The sequence below is a fragment of the Zalophus californianus genome, chromosome 2 (assembly GCF_009762305.2).
Source record: "Zalophus californianus isolate mZalCal1 chromosome 2, mZalCal1.pri.v2, whole genome shotgun sequence".
NCBI classification, from domain to species: domain Eukaryota; kingdom Metazoa; phylum Chordata; class Mammalia; order Carnivora; family Otariidae; genus Zalophus; species Zalophus californianus.
The window spans coordinates 175,236,247-175,253,653 of record NC_045596.1 but is presented as its reverse complement, the minus strand read 5'-3'; the positions used below and the strand labels follow the sequence as shown (position 1 = coordinate 175,253,653).

The 17,407-nt window shown below is 39.5% G+C and overlaps 1 protein-coding gene across 13 annotated transcripts in view; it reads left to right on the top strand.

The window, feature by feature from the left end:
• The window catches only part of RBPMS (RNA binding protein, mRNA processing factor), a 172,671-nt gene that overhangs the window by 55,373 nt on the left and 99,891 nt on the right, over positions 1 to 17,407 (top strand). The gene's annotated exons all lie outside the window — the stretch shown is intronic.

Sequence of the window (17,407 nt, the reverse complement as noted above, 5' to 3'; positions counted from 1 at the left end):
AGATGCCTATGCTAGCTTTAGAGGGTCCTCTGAAGATTATGGGCCCATTATTCAAGTGCTGCCTAAATCTGGTTGGTGTCGGGGGAGGAAGTATGAGGTTGGGGATCCACATTCACGTTCCCTGGGTTTGTAGTACCTGTACTACAATTTCAGTTAGCAAAAAAGTGTATTGGCATGTGGTATGTGGTGTTAACCATACCCTTTAAAAAGATTTTTTTAAAAGTCATAGGGGCACCTGGGTGGCTCTGTCGGTTATATTTATATTTTACAAATATAAAGCCAACTCCTGATTTCTGCTCAGGTTATGATCTCAGGGTCCTGAGATCGAGCCCCATGTCGGGCTCTGCACCAAGCATGGAGCCTGCTTGAGATTCTCTCTCGTGTCCTCCCCCTCCCTCTCTGCAACCCCCCCCCACCCCGCTCGCATTTGCCTTCGTGCTCCTGCGCAGGTGCTCACTTGCTCTCTTGTTCTCCCTCCCTCCCTCTCTCTCTCTCTCTCTCTCTCTCTCTCTCTCTCTCTCTCTCAAAAAAAAAAAAAAAGTCATGGGTATATTGTAGTTCAATAAATACATTGTCTTAGATTTCTTTTTTCTTTTTTTTAAGATTTTATTTCTTTGCCAGGGAGCGGGGGGAAGTATAAGCAGGGGGAGTGGCAAGCAGAGGGAGAAGCAGGCTGCTTGCTAAGCAAGGAGCTGGATGTGGGACTCGATCCCAGGACCCTGAGATCCTGACCTGAGCTGAAGGCAGACACTTAACCATCTGAGCCACCCAGGCGCCCCTGTCTTAGATTTCTGATGAGGTTTTATATTCTCTTGTAGTCAGAACATTTGGAAATTCTTCCATGAGGCTCCAAATAAATTACATTTGAATAAATAGCTTAGATGTGGCCATTTGGAAGAATGAGAAGTTTTGGCACAATAGAGCGGCGTATCTGGGATGTTGGTTGTATCTTTATTTGGTCATATTAGAACAGACTCTCTGGCACTGTGATAACTGTTTTTGGATGTGCATATCTTAGCCTGTATTCTGGCTAGAGCTGGGCTGGCACAACCAGGTTCCAGGGAGATCACTGACAGGTTGAGTCATGTCCACTATGAAAGATCCTTTACATGCCCCCAGGTTCTTTGACAATTTTGAGAATTTTTCCTCAGTTGGAGAGGAACAGTTTTGGAAACTGCCTTAGCTGTTTGAAGTTCACAAAACGGAATATAATGAGCTGGTTTCTGTAAAATGTAGTGTTGTGTACTCTTTGAGTATGTTATGTTACAAATGCGTATTCTCACTCACGTGTTAAACTTACAGAGGAATTCAAGTTCCTGAAAGGGAGTGAAAGTGGTAGAGGTAGTGTGAATAACAGCATTTCACTCTGGAAATCCAGGATTAATAATGAAATATTTGTCTTAAGTGGTATGCAGTTTGTTCAATGGTCATGTTTTTTTACTTGATATTTTTGGAGTACAATATTTTATTTAGGTTTTTTTTAGTTTATTTGACAGAGAGAGAGAGGGAGAGAAGGAACACAAGCAGGGGGAGTGGGAGAGGGAGAAGCAGGCTTCCTGCCAAGCAGGGAGCCCGATGCGGGGCTTGATCCCAGGACCCTGGGATCATGACCTGAGCTGAAGGCAGACACCTAACGACTGAGCCACCCAGGCGCCCCATGGAGTACAATATTTTATTATGTGTAACTTTTCAAAGTCTCTTCAGCTGGCTAAATGAAGGCCTAAGTTTTAGGATTTGAATAATTTCCTTCTTTAGTGCTCATTCGGCCCCATCAGCAAGAAGGGTTACCAGATAGCAGTTGAAGGGCTCTGTTTACTTATTTAACAAAAACTTGTATAATGCTTGCTATGTGCCAGGTACTTTTCTAAATGCTTTACCAGCAGTCACTTATTTAAACCCCTTAGCAACCCTACTAGGTAGGTTTTATTATATCTCCCATTTTGTAGATGAGGAAACTGAGGTTCCATTGGTTCATAAGTTGTCCAAGATCACTCAGCTAATAGATGTTGGAGCTACAGTTCAAATCTAGGCAATCTGGCTCTGGAGTTTGTGTGCTTAAGCCCTATGCTCTATGAAGTAATTCTTTCTCACAAGGGAGAAAATCCAATGCAAATAGATTTAATCATGACTGTTAGGTCAGTGTTTGTGATGAACTGACTGCATATCAGTAGCTCTGGATCCCATTACCTTGTTTTGCACTGACAGCTCTGCCGAATTCTTTAAATTTGTGGTTTAAGACGTCACTATGTTTTATTATAAGAATTATGAAAACTTAAAATTTAAATATATGTATATAAATATCTAGTGAAATACATATATTTCAGTGGCTTGATTGGGAGGTTTTCAATGGCAAGAACTAGGTCATCTTGACTTGATGTCCTTTGACTCTGGTATGCCTTTACCAAAAACCCGTTCTTTCACTATACCTTTGGAGTTGGAATGAAACCTGGAGACCCAGCTATTCCACACCTTCACTTTATAAATAAGGAAACTGAAGCTTAGAGAGGTCAGTGCCCAAGGCCTCAACAGCTAGTTTTGAAGCAGAGATGGAATTTAAACCGCAGGTTCAATGTAGTGGTATTTTCCTTCCATTATAGTCGTTGAAAAGTTACAGTGCTGTGGGAATTCAGATTAAATATCTAACATGTTCTTCAATGCTTTAGATTCATTTGTAAAGCATATATTACTTTTGTTAATATAGGTTATTTCTCAGCTTCTCAAACTTTACCCATGTCTGTTTTTCTGACATTTGTTATGTCTTTCATTATGCCTAGCCAACACATGTAGTCCTTACCTGTAAGTCCTGCCAAGGTTTCTGAGACCTGCATCCCTTTACATAAGTACATACACACATAAGTAAGTTACAGCCTTAATACTGACTTGATTTGAATGATCACATAAATGGTTTACAGACATAGGTGACTATCAAATCAAACAAGTAATGTCTCGCTGGAGAGGTAGTTCCTGCAGTAGGCTGAGGGATTATTAGTTGTAGCCTAAACACATTGAAGGTATTCTGGATTTGGAAATTCCTATGATTTGGAAAAGTAATGATCTAAATTTAAAAATGGAAGTTTGCTCTTTTACTGTAAGAACACATTATAAGCACTAGGCTTTGCTGTGTTGAAAGCAAAGTAACTAGTTTATGAATTACAGGAAGTAGCCAACTAAAAGTAGATTGTATTCCATTCCAAATACTCACCTTTCGGTCCTGTGGTATTTTAAGTGCAAACAAGTTTTGGCTGAATGAATTTTCACATAGAAACAGGTTTAGAAAAGTGGGTAGTTACTAAGTAGTGAGCTCACCAAAGCCCTGTTAATACAAAATGTAGCCTGCATATGTGTCTGTACCCTGTGAACTTCCCTGGGCTTGAACCTATTAGTCTTTTCCCTGATGGTGGTTAAAAATATCAAATATCAACTTAAAATATTTTAACTTCCTGTGTCTTGTGAGATCCTGGAATGAGCTGTAGATTTTTTTTTTAAGATTTTATGTATTTGGCAGAGAGAGAGTGCACGTGTGTGTGTACAAGCAGGGGGAGGGGCAGGTAGAGGGAGAAGCAGGCTCCCCACTGAGCAAGGAGCTCAATGTGGGACTTGATCCCATGACACTGGGATCACCACCTGAGCTGAAGGCTGACGCTTAACCGACTGAGCCACCCAGGCGTCCCTGAGCTATAGGATTAATCAAAGTGGAACATAATTAAGATATAGTGATTGCCTAAATCAAGAAAATTATAATTTGAGTAAAACATACTTCCTTTAAAAGAGTTGCTTTTGTCTTTTTCTAATGTCTTTTATAATACTGAATCTACCAATTAAAAAATTAATGGGGAAAATGACCAATCTTCTGGTAGGACTCTAAAATAGAAATGCATACGAACCCATAACTATATAGTTTTACATCCTAGTTTTACAACTGATACCAATGTCTTGATTTAATGTTTATGTAATGATGTCAGGTTTTTTTTAAGTGTACGCTTTAAACTTTGAGATAATTGTAGGTTCATATACAGTTAAAAGAAGTAATACAGAGAGATCCTGTTGCCCTTTGCTTAGTTTCCCTTAATGGTAACATCTTGTAAAACTAGCACAATATCACAATCAAGAAATTAACATTGATAGAATCCACTCGTTTTATTTAGATTTCCCCAGTTTTGCTGTGTGTGGTGTTCTGTGTAATTTTATTACATGTGCAGGTTTGTCTGTCCACCACAGTTGAGATCTGGAACAGTCCCTTGGAGCTCTTGGGTGGCTCAGTTGGTTAAGCTCCCGACTCGTGATTTCGGCTCAGGTCATGATCTCAGGGTTGTGAGATCTAGCTTCAGATACAGGTGGGGGAAGCTATAGAACAGTCCCATTACCACAAGGATCCCTGTCTTTGCCTTTGTACAACCATGTATTCTCCACCCCTCGCAAACTCCTCATTTGCTTTTTCATCTCTATGATTTCATTTCAGGAATGTCCTATAAAAGGAATCCTGCAGTATGTAATCTTCCGGAATTGTTTTTTTACTCAGCATAATTCACTTGAGATTTATCCATGTTTTTTGTATTAATAGTTTTTTTTATTGCTGAGTGGTATTCCATGGTAGCAGTATACCACAGTTTATTAACCCATTCACCCATTGCAGGACATCTGGCTTACTGCCAGTGTTTGGTGATTATGAATCAGACATTCCTGAATATTTGTGTACAGATTTTTGTGTGAATATATAAACTTTCATTTCTCTGGGGTAAGCGCTCAAGAGCACAATTGCTTGGTTGTATGGTAATCGCATTTTTCACTCAGAAACTGCCAAACTGTTTTCTAGAGTGGTTGTACCTTTTTACGTTCCTGCCAGCAGTGTATATAAGAGATTTGGTTTCTTTGCATCCTTTCCAGTGTTAATATGCTCATTATTTTTGTATCATATAAGACGATACAATCTAGTATGGATATTAATCAAGTGGATGACTTAATTGAGTCATGGGTACCAATCAGTGTATAATGTAGCTAAAATGCCATACAATAAAAAGTAGTGATTTAAAAATTAGAAATGTTCTCAAATTGAGTAAAATATCATGTACCTTGAATGATGATGCTTAAGTTAATTCATACTTTTAATTTTCCCTTAAAAGTAGGTAGGAAGAAGGCAGATGTTATTATGTCCAAATTTATTTAACTATTTCAGGGACTGAAAACTTTCCTAGTATCACTTCAACATTTATTACTTTCTCCTTGATTAGGAATACTTAAACCATTAGCCTTGATATTTTTCTAAGTCTCAAATAGAATGAAGAGAGATTTCTCCTTTCTTGTTCAGCCCTTGTCACATGAGAAAAAAAGGAGTTGAGGAAGATGCATGAGCAGCAGGAGGGTGGGGTGCTGGTTAGAGTGGGATTTGCTCCTGGCCTTCTGAAGAAGTAGAGAGATGATAATGAAGGGACTCTGAGGCACACTTTTGGGAAAATGTGCCCCATGAAAATAGTTAACGCATGTTAGTATTCCTTTTACTATGCAAACGTTTTTCTTTTGCCCACTTTAAGCCTATTTATAACAGTTGCATGATAATATTATCAGTTGCAGCTTCTTGAGATTGCCTTTGGAGCATGAAAATGTATCTTTTGAATGTGGTAAGCCAATTTAATACAACATTTTCTGAGCCCTTACTCTATTGAACCTGGTACTGAACTTTAGGCATTTCACATCTGTTAATTTACTTAATCCCTCCAGCAGCTCTGTAAGAAATTACCCCAGAATTTAGCAGCTTAAACAGCATTTCACAGTTCGTAAGGATCAAGAATTTAGAAGAAGCTTTGCTAGGTGAATCTAGCTCAGGGTCTCAAGAGGATGCAGTCAAGACATTTTTAGCTGGGGGCTGCAGTCATCTGAAGAATTGAATGGGGCGCAAAGATCTTCCAAGATGGTTGCCTCACATGGTTTTCAGCGAGAGGCCTCTCAGTTCCTATCATGTGTACCTCTTCGTATTGTTTCTTGAGTATCAGTATGGTATAGCAGCTGGCTTCCCCTAGAGCAAGTGATCCAAGAGAGCCTGCTTCTGCTGAGGAAGCCACAGTGCCTTTTTCGACCTAGGGTTAGAAGTTACACACTATTACTTCTGCTGTATTCTGTTCATTAGAAGTGAGTCACTGAGGGCACCTGCGTGGCTCAGTTGGTTAGGCGACTGCCTTCGGCTCAGGTCATGATCCTGGAGTCCCGGGATCGAGTCCCACATCGGGCTCCCTGCTTGGCAGGGAGTCTGCTTCTCCCTCTGACCCTCCCCCCTCTCATGCTCTCTATCTCTCATTCTCTCTCTCTCAAATAAATAAATAAAATCATAAAAAAAAAAAAAAGTGAGTCACTGAGTGAAGCCCACCCTGAAGGGGAGGGGAATTAAACTCTACCTCTTGAGGGGAAGAGTCCAGAAAATTTTGTGGACATATTTCAAAACTGCCTTTGTTGTCTCCATTTCCCAGATGAGGAAACTTCTGCATGGAGTGGTTAAGGGACTTGTCGAGGGCTCATAGCTAGGGAGTTACGGAACTGGGATTTGAATCCTACCAGCCTGGTTCCCCATGAATGCTTATTTATTTATTTATTTTTACTACGTATCCTTTTTACTGTCTTGAGTACTTACCTCTTGAATGCATATAAAAAAATCACAATGACTTTATTTCTTCATACTCATCCATATCTGGATATTCATAAATTACATGGCTGTCTCATATGCCTCAATCCTAGTACTGTGACTCAATTTTTACATTAACTCATTTAGTTCCTTGTACAGATACTTAGCACTACTGCTTTGTACTAAGATCCTCACCACTAATCCTAGGGAAGAACATTCAGCTTGAAAGTGAGCTGACCTGCCATCAAGAATTTGGAAGTGTATATTGTGTCATCTCCCACAGCTAAATATTGGGAAGCAAACCTTTCCACCACAGCTTTCTAGTTATGTTAGAACTGTGGTGCATTGTCAGTGGTTATTCAGAATACATCGCAGGGGTGCCTGGGTAGCTCAGTCAGTTAAACGTCTGCTTTTGGCTGAGGTCCTGGGATCAAGCCCCATGTCGAGCACCCTGCTCAGCAGGGAGTCTGCTTCTCCCTCCCCCCCACCCCCCCCCCTTCCTGCTCAGGTGCTCTCTCTCAAGTAAAATCTTAAAAAAATACATTGCAAACAAAAGTTTGCAGTGGGATCAAGTTCTTCCAAATAAACTTTATCCATTATTGATATAAAAAACACATACTTTAGAGCCCTGGACAGTGTTGGGGTCTGCCAATGAGTAAATTTTTAATAAGGTATTCTATAAGACTATGAAATATTGTGCTGTTGGGGATAGTTTTTTCTGTGTAGTTGGGAGAGGTGGAATGACTTTATTTTCTTATTTTGTGAAGCAGATTATTCAATCACCCAAACTATGCAGAAGGATAAAGAAAAGGCTTGAGATTTTGATAAGCTCTTTTTCTGCTTGTATTTCATTTTATCAGTGCTTGGAAAAGTATATGTGGATAGCTCAGATAATCTTGTGGACATTCAACTTCAGGGTACTCTATAGGATTAAAATCCTAAGGGCAAGTGCACTTCAGGGGATTAGAATGCAAACTTCTGTTTACAATATACTGCATTAATGAGTACATTTAAAAATCTTCATGTTTTAGCAATGCAGGCAGTGTAATTGAAGAGTAGGATTCCACGGGCTATCCGGGGTTGAAACAGTAAGCCATCCAAAGTTGACTGAAAGGAAGGGACTAAGGAAAGAAAAGGGACTAAGGGAAGCCAGGGTACAGAAGAACAGGACTAGAGTTAAGGGGCGTAAAATGTCCTGCTTTTATAAGGAGCTTCTTCGTGAGCTCTAAGAACTTGACAACCATTTACTGTGTTTGAAAGTACTCGGTGAACTTCCTCATAATGAGGTTAAATTCTTACGTGCATCTAGTTTTCTGTGTAGGCTAATTCAAACCCTAAATTCCTGATTTGCCTCTGGTACCCACCTCCCTTTGTGTCTGACAGCACTATGGAAACTTCTTAATAATGAGGTTAAGGGCTCACATGTACAGACACATTTGCTGCCTATTCTTGGGTGGTTTCAAACCCTAGAAATTCTCAATTTGTCTCTTACCTTTTAGATACATAGCAGACATGAGGTACGGCCTAAGTTGAACTTTGGTCTTAAGTAGTTTTGTGAAACTGGGAGTCTGAGACCATCTGATTGTAAATTGACGTTGGGTTGGGCTAGGATATCTAAATGAACCTACTGGTGTGGTGTACCCAGTGCTAACTTGCTGTCCTTATTTCCTATGCATGTTCTGAGCCCTGCATATACGAGTTTATGGAACCATGGTGGTTCCTCTGCTCTATGTGCTCCCATGAATCTTCTGGCTTCTTCCCCTGATCCTACTGGGAACTATCTGACCACTTTGGCAAAGGCACCCTGGTTTCCAGGGGCCCTAAAGAAGAGTATAAATTTGGATATCCTACCAAAAGTGATATTCTACAATTGAATATCACTTAGGGTAAACAGTAGTTAGATCCCTCAGAACTGGAAGGCCTACTTGTGGATAATTATGTTTTAGATTCTCAATCTAAAACTAAAACCTGGGAGTTCATAAGAACATAGTAACCCTTTTATCCTATGGTTAGTCAATACTTGGTATCTATAGCAATCTGGCCTCCTGAACCAAACATAACCTTTCCTGGGCCGGAAATGGAGTGCCTCTTTAAGTCCAGTAGGTGGCCAGGAGAATGGAACTTGACCATCTATTCCATCTGGAAATCGATGCCAGCAAGAAACTGGAGCTTGACCAAAGGCTGGTCAGTTTCTATTGAGCAGCAACCAGGATTAAATTCCTGGCAGACCATTTTAATAATTGTGGTAATCCATTTTCGTAGTGGCAAGACATGAATGCGGAATCATAGCAGGCCAAGGAAGCCTTCTTTGGAAATGAGTTGATGGGCCATCCTCAGCAGAGTTCATTGTTACAGTTTGGTGTTTCAGGTGATGATTAGAGAATAAGCAAAGAACTTAAATCCATCAGTACTTTATTTAAAAAGAGTAAAATAATCAGGGTGTAAAACTTAGAGGGCTCTGAACCACCCCTGCCGCCATTTGTGTTAAAACAACCCAGTGCTATGGGATTTATGCTGCCACAGATATGTGGAGCTCTTTTAACTTTTCTGTCCCTGAAACCAAGTTTATATATTATGTGGGCTCACAGAAGAAAGATGGCATTTCCTTGGGGGGTTGGACAGTGCATGATCCCTCTGGTCTTTTGTTAGTGGGCAGTAGGGTGGTCACAAAGCAAGAAGACCTCTTTGACTGAAACCAGGATGGTCCTGCTCCTAGGGCCTTAATATCGAGTCATTAATGCCCATTTTTGGTTAGGTTTTATTTCTGGTGTAAGTACAAAGAAACACGGACTCATAGTCAGAATTGAAACGTGCAGCGTTAATTTGCTTCACATTGCAATTCTGTGAGTATGTGAATGTATACTTCTGCTAGGTCAACCTTGTCCCTAAGGAGCACAGGCAGAAAAACTGGGAGTTTTTAAGGACAAAAGCATAGCTGGGCCCAGGGTTCATATTTTCAAAGGAAGGAGCTCTATTTGGACTTGTGTGTTCTTTAAGAGATGGTTTACGTTCATGAATATTTAAATGCTTATGTGTATAAATATATAAAATACCACCTTCCCTCCCTGCTATTAACATAAGAGTAATTTAGTAAACATTCTTTCAATAACTCCCCCCTTTTTTTTTAGCATGTACTAACTTATAAAACCGCTTGAAAAAATTAAACTGGGATGGGTAAATTCTGGTGTTTGCTTTTTCACTTAATAGTCAGGAGGCTTGTTCTCGATCAATAAACATGGATATCTACTTGCCATTTTAAATGTGCAGACTATCGAGTTCGAGTATCTTTTCAAAAAACTTTGTAGATTACTCGTCTGTAGTTGGTTTTGGACTTATTTATACACAAGTATGTTTAAGTCATTATGAATTGAAATATGAGTGATTTTACTGGTAACCATATATTGATCATTCTTTCCATGTTAATGAGTGTTCAGTTCTTGATTTTTTTGTGATCTGTTTATCTTTCAGTCTATGTGAATGTCAGTCTTCATTTTTCTGCCTGGGTTCTGATAGTTTTTTGTCTCATTTCTTTTTCTTCTAAATTTCTGCGTCCTATGTTAACCTTTTCTGCCTTTTTGTCCTGTGAGTGTTTATCATTTGGTATTGTGACTATGCTGCTATGGTGCTGCCTGGGAAACTGGGTTGCCTCATTTTGTATGCCATGTTGTCCACAGAGGTGTCAACATGCAAACACTTACTGTCTCCCATGAACAACACAGTATTACTTAGATTTCTAAAGTAATTCAAAAGAGATTTATAGACTATATACTCTGTGCCTAGGATTATGCTTACACCATACCAAATAAGAGACTTCAAACTCTAAAACACTCTTTGAAAGATCTTCTCTGTAAATATACTTGTGTGATTCAAAGAATGATTACTCCAAAAGAATGACTGAAACTTACAGCACGTTTGAAAGCTTCTTTGGAGTTTACATTTATTTATAGGTTTAAGAATGTGGGTGGATGGAGAGAAAGCTAGCAGAGGATAGATTATCAGAGAAGCACCTCCATGGGCTTTATTCATTAGAATGTTTTAAATGAGTCACTCACATAGTTATGAGTCATTAGAACATGAGAAATAGCCTTTGCCAATCCTGTGAATTTAAGATGAACCTCAGGAGGTTAGCTCAGAGGAGCTAGAAGTGATCCCCAACATCTTTTTATAAACAACTAAAATATGCCCATAGGCCCATAGTCTTTGGACACCATGGTGTCTAGCAGATATGGCCATTGACCGGAAAGTGTGATTATTCTCTGCTGAAGTTAAGCATGTGTCTATTTGGTTTATATTTTCATGTCTAGATTACCTGTATGTTCTTTGTTAAAGGTAAGACCTTCCTGGGGCACCTGGGTGGCTCATTCGGTTGAGCATCTCACTTTTGGTTTTGGCTCAGGTTGTGGTCTTGGGGTTGAGGGATGGGGCCCCATGTCTGGCTCCGTGCTCAAGGCAGAGTCAGCTTAGGATTCTCCCCCTCTCCCTCTGTCCCCCTCCCTGCTTGCGTGTGCGTGTGCACGCGTGCGTCTGTGCACGAGGGTGTACGTGCTCTCTCTCTAAAATGGTTAAAATCTTTAAAAAAAAAAAGGGGGGGATCCTTCCATTTCAAGGCCTGTTTTGACCTTTCTATCCAGGAAAACTCAAGACTGATACAATTACTTAGAGTTTATTAAACTAGAAGTCAGTCACTGAGGGGTGCCTGGCTGGCTCAGTCAGTAGAGCATGTGACTCTTGATCTCAGGGTTATGAGTTCAAGCTCCATGTTAGGTATAGAGATTACTTCAAAAATAAAATCTTAAAAAAAAAAAAAAGACTGAAATGTGGCTTGACTTTCTCGGTGGGAACTGGCAGTGCCACTGAAGAACACGTGGTCAGTTTTATCCAAAATAGAACTGTGGCCTCTGTAGGGAATGACGGATAAATGGCTGAGCAAAGAAGTTTCCTTGCTCTTACTGTCCAGTACAGGAGATTTCCCGCAGCATTTATTCTTTCAGTTCTGTTGTGAAAATGGAGTTGGAGGTACATCCACAGAATCCATTAGAGTCCCTTTGGGATAGAGCTGTCAGCAGCTTCATGTCTTGATCTTCTATGAGGCGTGTTGTGTCCTTGACTAAGAAGTGTGTTTCCCCATGTGTCTGATAAAGTAAACATCTGTGATGCTAAAGGCATAGTGCCAGGCACATCTGTGTCCGTAGCCACTGCTGGTAAATGAAGGACTGCCGTGGATAATGATTGACCTGTCACAAAGTTCATTTGGTGTCATTCATTTGTTGTTTGGGGCGACATTTTTTTTCTTGAGTATTTGATCATTTATTTACCTGTCTCAGACTTTTCTCTCACTGTCAGTTACTTTGTGAATGAACTAAGCTTTCTGTTAACACAGAAGGTCATTTACGGACTGTTTCCTTCACTGACTGAAACCTCCCTGCGAGGAAGAATCCTGTTTTACCTTTGTGATTTCCGCAAACATAGCAAAGACAAAGCCTGCAAGTGTTTCTCGATTTAATAGCTAAGATAAAAAGTGTGGGGGTGAGAAGAGTGGGGAAGCTAAGCTGTTTTCAAATATCCCCATGATCTAGGTCCCAGTCACTATAGAAAAGCATGAATTAGTTATTCAGGAACAGTTTTTTTCCCCATACGTTATCCATTTTTTTTTAACTTAATTCAAAGTTCATAGATTCCAAGCACTTGGTTTTAAGTGACGTTTAGTTGTATTCATAAATAAATATTTAAAAATTATTTCTCCAGGGCGTCTGGGTGGCTCAGTCATTAAGCATCTGCCTTCGGCTCAGGTTATGATCCCAGGGTCCTGGGATTTGAGCCCTGCTTCGGGCTCCCTGCTCCGCGGGGAGTCTGCTTCTCCCTCTCCCAGTCCCCCTGCTTGTGTTCCCTCTCTCGCTGTGTCTTTCTCTGTCAAGTAAAATCTTTAAAAATAAATAAATAAATAAAAATTATTTCTCCTAGTCGGTTTGTTCTGTCAGAGGAGAGAATATCTCTTCGTGAGAGATGAGAGATCCTGGCAGGTTTTTGAGACCGTGAGATTCATGAGATTATGGAAAGTGTAACTCATGTCCATGTAAATAAAATGCCAGACATTTTAGTCGCCTCCCGTTGATGAACAAAACAGAGTTGCTTTGAGCCTCTTGTCATCTGTGGGTGAGTAGCAAATTTAGGGCCAATGGGAGTTCCATTTTTTTCATGTATAATAGTTTGAGATACTAAAATAAGAATCACTTCTAATTATGAAATATTTACATTAAAAGGTTCCTCCATAAGCTTTTAAAGTTTTTATTGCTGTAAATATTGACATTGTTTATATAGTTTCCAAAAGAAAACAATAAAAAATAGGCCATTCTCAAAATAACAAAATAAAAGTATCTAATATGTGTATTATAGAAAAAATACAAATAAGCAAATAAACATTAAAATCACTTCACTTGGTAAATCCTATAAATATAACTATTTTGGTGTCTCTGTCCTGCAAAGGCATGTTATCCCTCTCTTAATACATATGTGTGTTGGTGTTTGTTTTACAGAATAAAAACTTTTTCCTTGAATGTAATTTTTTTCTTGAACATAATTTTTATTGGTTGCATAATACATTTTATTGATGTATATGAACCTTAATTTATATCAAGTAATATTTTGTTGATAACCCCCAGAGTTCTGTTGTACTTTGTTGGTAAATTGTTTGACTTTCAAGTTTGTGGAGTTCTTTTTCTTTAGAACAATACTGTAAATGGTAGTTTGTTTTCTAAGTTAACTCCCTGAATTTTAATTGATACCTGTTACATAGCTAAGCTTCCCTGATGGGCAAATGGGACTCCAGGGCTTAAACCGTAGGATCAGCTTATTGCATTATTTCCTTGGAAATCTCTGTAACCCAGTCAGCACCTGGCATAATGTCAAACATATTGGGTACTCAGCAAAATCTGAATGAATGGGAGCTGGGATTCCCTCTCTACTCAGGTTGTCCTGGCTAGAGCGGCCAAGGACAGATGGTATTTACTTTTTTGGACTGTGGGAAGACAGTTGTGGATGGCAGGGAGGGCACACTGGATGGCAGGATTCCCTCATCAGCTATGTCTTTGGCACTTGTCCATAATTTGGCTTTAGCTTTGATAAAACAAAGTTCCTGGAAAAAGAGTCTTTATCACTGGCAAAGTTGAGGGAGATGGGAGAAGGCAAAAGATACATTGAACAAGAAACTTGACTTAGTGGACGTTTGTAAAACATACTATCCAAGAGCCACAGAATACACTTTTTTTTAAATTTTTATTGTTATGTTAATCACCATATATTACATCATTTGTTTTGGTGTGGTGTTCCATGATTCATTGTTTGTTCATAACACCCAGTGCTCCACGCAGAATGTGCCCTCTTTAATACCCGTCACCAGGCTAACCCATCCCCCTACCCTCCTCCCCTCTAGAACCCTCAGTTTGTTTTTCAGAGTCCATCATCTCTCCTGGTTCGTCTCCCCCTCTGACTTACTCCCCTTCATTCTTCCTCTCCTGCTATCTTCTTCTTTTTCTTTTTTCTTAAAATATGTTGCGTTATTTGTTTCAGAAGTACAGATCTGTGATTCAACAGTCTTACACAATTCACAGCGCTCACCGTAGCTCATACCCTCCCCAATGTCTATCACCCAGCCACCCCATCCCTCCCACCCCCGACCACTCCAGCAAGCCTCACTCTGTTCCTGAGATTAAGAATTCCTCATATCAGTGAGGTCATATGATACATGTCTTTCTCTGATTGACTTATTTCACTAATCCTCGGACCCTCCAGTTCCATCCACGTCGTTGTCCATGGCAAGATCTCATTCCTTTTGATGGCTGCATAATATTCCATTGTGTGTATATACCACATCTTCTTTATCCATTCATCTGTCGATGGACATCTTGGCTCTTTCCACAGTTTGGCTATTGTGGACACTGCTGCTATAAACATTGGGGTGCACGTACCCCTTCGGGTCCCTACATTTGTACCTTTGGGGTAAATACCCAGTAGTGCAATTGCTGGATCGAATGGTAGCTCTAATTTCAACTGTTTGAGGAACCTCCATACTGTTTTCCAGAGGGGTTGCACCAGCTTGCATTCCCACCAACAGTGTAGGAGGGTTCCCCTTTCTCCACATCCCCGCCAACATCTGTCGTTCCCTGACTTGTTAATTTTAGCCATTCTGACTGGTGTGAGGTGGTATCTCATTGAGGTTTTGATTTGGATTTCCCTGATGCCGAGCGATGTGGAGCACTTTTTCATGTGCCTGTTGGCCATTTGGATGTCTTCTTTGGAAAAATGTCTGTTCATGTTTTCTACCCATTTCTTGATTGGATTATTTGTTCTTTGGGTGTTGAGTTTGATAAGTTCTTTATAGATTTTGGATACTAGCCCTTTATCTGATATGTCATTTGCAAATATTTTCTCCCATTCTGTCGGTTGTCTTTTGGTTTTGTGGACTGTTTCTTTTGCTGTGCAAAAGCTTTTTATCTTGATGAAATCCCAATAGTTCATTTTTGCCCTGGCTTCCCGTGCCTTTGGTGATGTTTCTAGGAAGAAGTTGCTGCGGCTGAGGTCGAAGAGGTTGCTACCTGTGTTCTCCTTTAGGATTTTGATGGACTCCTGTCTCACGTTTAGGTCTTTCAACCATTTGGAGTCTATTTTTGTGTTACACTTTTGTTTTTAAGTACACAGCATTTAAATCATGTTCTGGGCCCTAAAACAAGGAATTGAAGGGCAGTTTTTTTTAAAAGTTAAGCATATACCTACCATATCATTCAGCCCTTCCACTCCTAGGTATTGAACCAAGAAGATAGAAAACATATATCCATACAAAGACTTGTAAAATTGATAAATGAATGCTCCTAGCCATTTAATTTGTAAAAGCCAAAAACTAGAAATAACCCAAATGTTGTCCCATCAGGTGAATGGATAAATGAACTGTGGTATATCCATGCAACAGAATACTAATCAATAAAAAGGAGTAGCCTATTAATACATGCAACAGTGGATGATGAATCTCAAAATAGTTATACAAAAGTAAAAGAGCCAGACAAAAAGAATAAATACTTTATGGTTCCATTTGTGTAAACCTTTAGAACATATATACCAATTAATTAATAGTGGCAGATGGCAGATCAGTGATTGCCTGGGAATGCGGATGGTAGAACCATGGTGGCAGGAAACTTTTGGAGGTGGTAGATACGTTTATTATCTTGATTGTTGTGGTCGTTTCTCAGGTTATACGTATGTCAAAACTTAACTAAATTGTAAACAAAAAGTACAGTTCATGATACAGTTGACCCTAGGTCCATGTGGGGGCTAGAAGGCACTGATCTCCTGCACAGTCAGAAATCCACATAAAACTTTTGACTCCCTTAATGCTTAACTCCTAATAGCCTACTGTTGAGTGGAAGCCTTACCAGTAACAAACACTTGATTAGCACAGGTTTTGTATATTATATATATATTACACACAGTAGTCTCACAATAAAATAAGCTAGAGAAAAAGTTATTAAGACAATCGTAAGGAAGAAAAATACATTTACAGTACTATACTGTATTTATTGGGAAAATCTGCCTGTAAATGGACCCACATAGTTCAAACCTGTGTTCAAGGGTCAACTGTATATCAATTATAGCACAATAAATCTATCTACACCTGTCTGGAGATGGCACGACCTTTTACTGTATGCTGCATCAGTATAAGGGCCTTGCTTGCTGATTTGTGCTTCTTCACAACCAGAATCAATGGAAAGCGTTAGGGTTCTAGAAGACCTCCCTTTTCACACTGAGGAAAAATCTAGATTTATAGACTGTTAACAATTGAGCATTGAATTTTTCTTTAGGTAGCAAAATGATTTCTAATGAGGAACTCAATCATGTTGTATCAGCCGGAGTAGAAAAGAGGAGTAGAAAATGTGGGGGTGAAGTCAAACTCCTAGAAACAGAGTAGAATGGTGGTTACCAGGGGATCAAGATGGAGGAAATGAGATGTTGGTCAAAGATTACAAATTTCCAGTTAGAAGCTGAGTAAGTTATGGGGATCTAATGCACAGCATTGTGGTTGTAGGTAACAATACTGTATTATATATACTCAAAAGTCACTGAGAGTTGATCTTAAATGTTCTCACCACAGAAAAGAAATGGTTAATTATGTGACACAGTGGAGGCAGTAGCTAACACTATGGTGGTAATCATTTTGTAATATATAAGCATAATGAATCACGACATTGTACATCTTAAACTTACTGTTAAATGTCCATTATATTTCAAAGTTTGGAGGCGGAAGGTTAGGAAACTTGACTAAAGGCACACAAAACTAAAATAAGTAGAAAACATGGTGGTGATAATTCAGTGATTTCTCCTGGCCTGTTGAATGAAGACCAGATTCCTGAGCCAGTGACTTGTGATGTCCCCCTGTAGTTGGATCCGCAGCTACTTGTTCGGTTTTGGCTTCTCCTTCTCCCAGGATATACTGTGCTATCACCTCCTTCACTGCCTTGGTTAATGCTTTTCTGAGTCTTTTCCAATTCCCCCTCACCTTTTATATTCATGTGGTGAAATTTTACCTATCCTTTAAGTTCCCAGTCAAATGCTAACATGTTTTCTCTGATCCTCCCAAATGGAAGTGTGTCATGTGTGTTCTCTATTTTAGTAGACACTAATCACATAATTTATATCTTAGGCCTTTCGGGTTATAGGTCAGTGAGGTCTTCCCTGCTGTTTTGGAACTGAGCAGATGAAGAGTTCTACATTTTGGCTACTATTTAGATGTGTTTGAATTATTTTTTACAT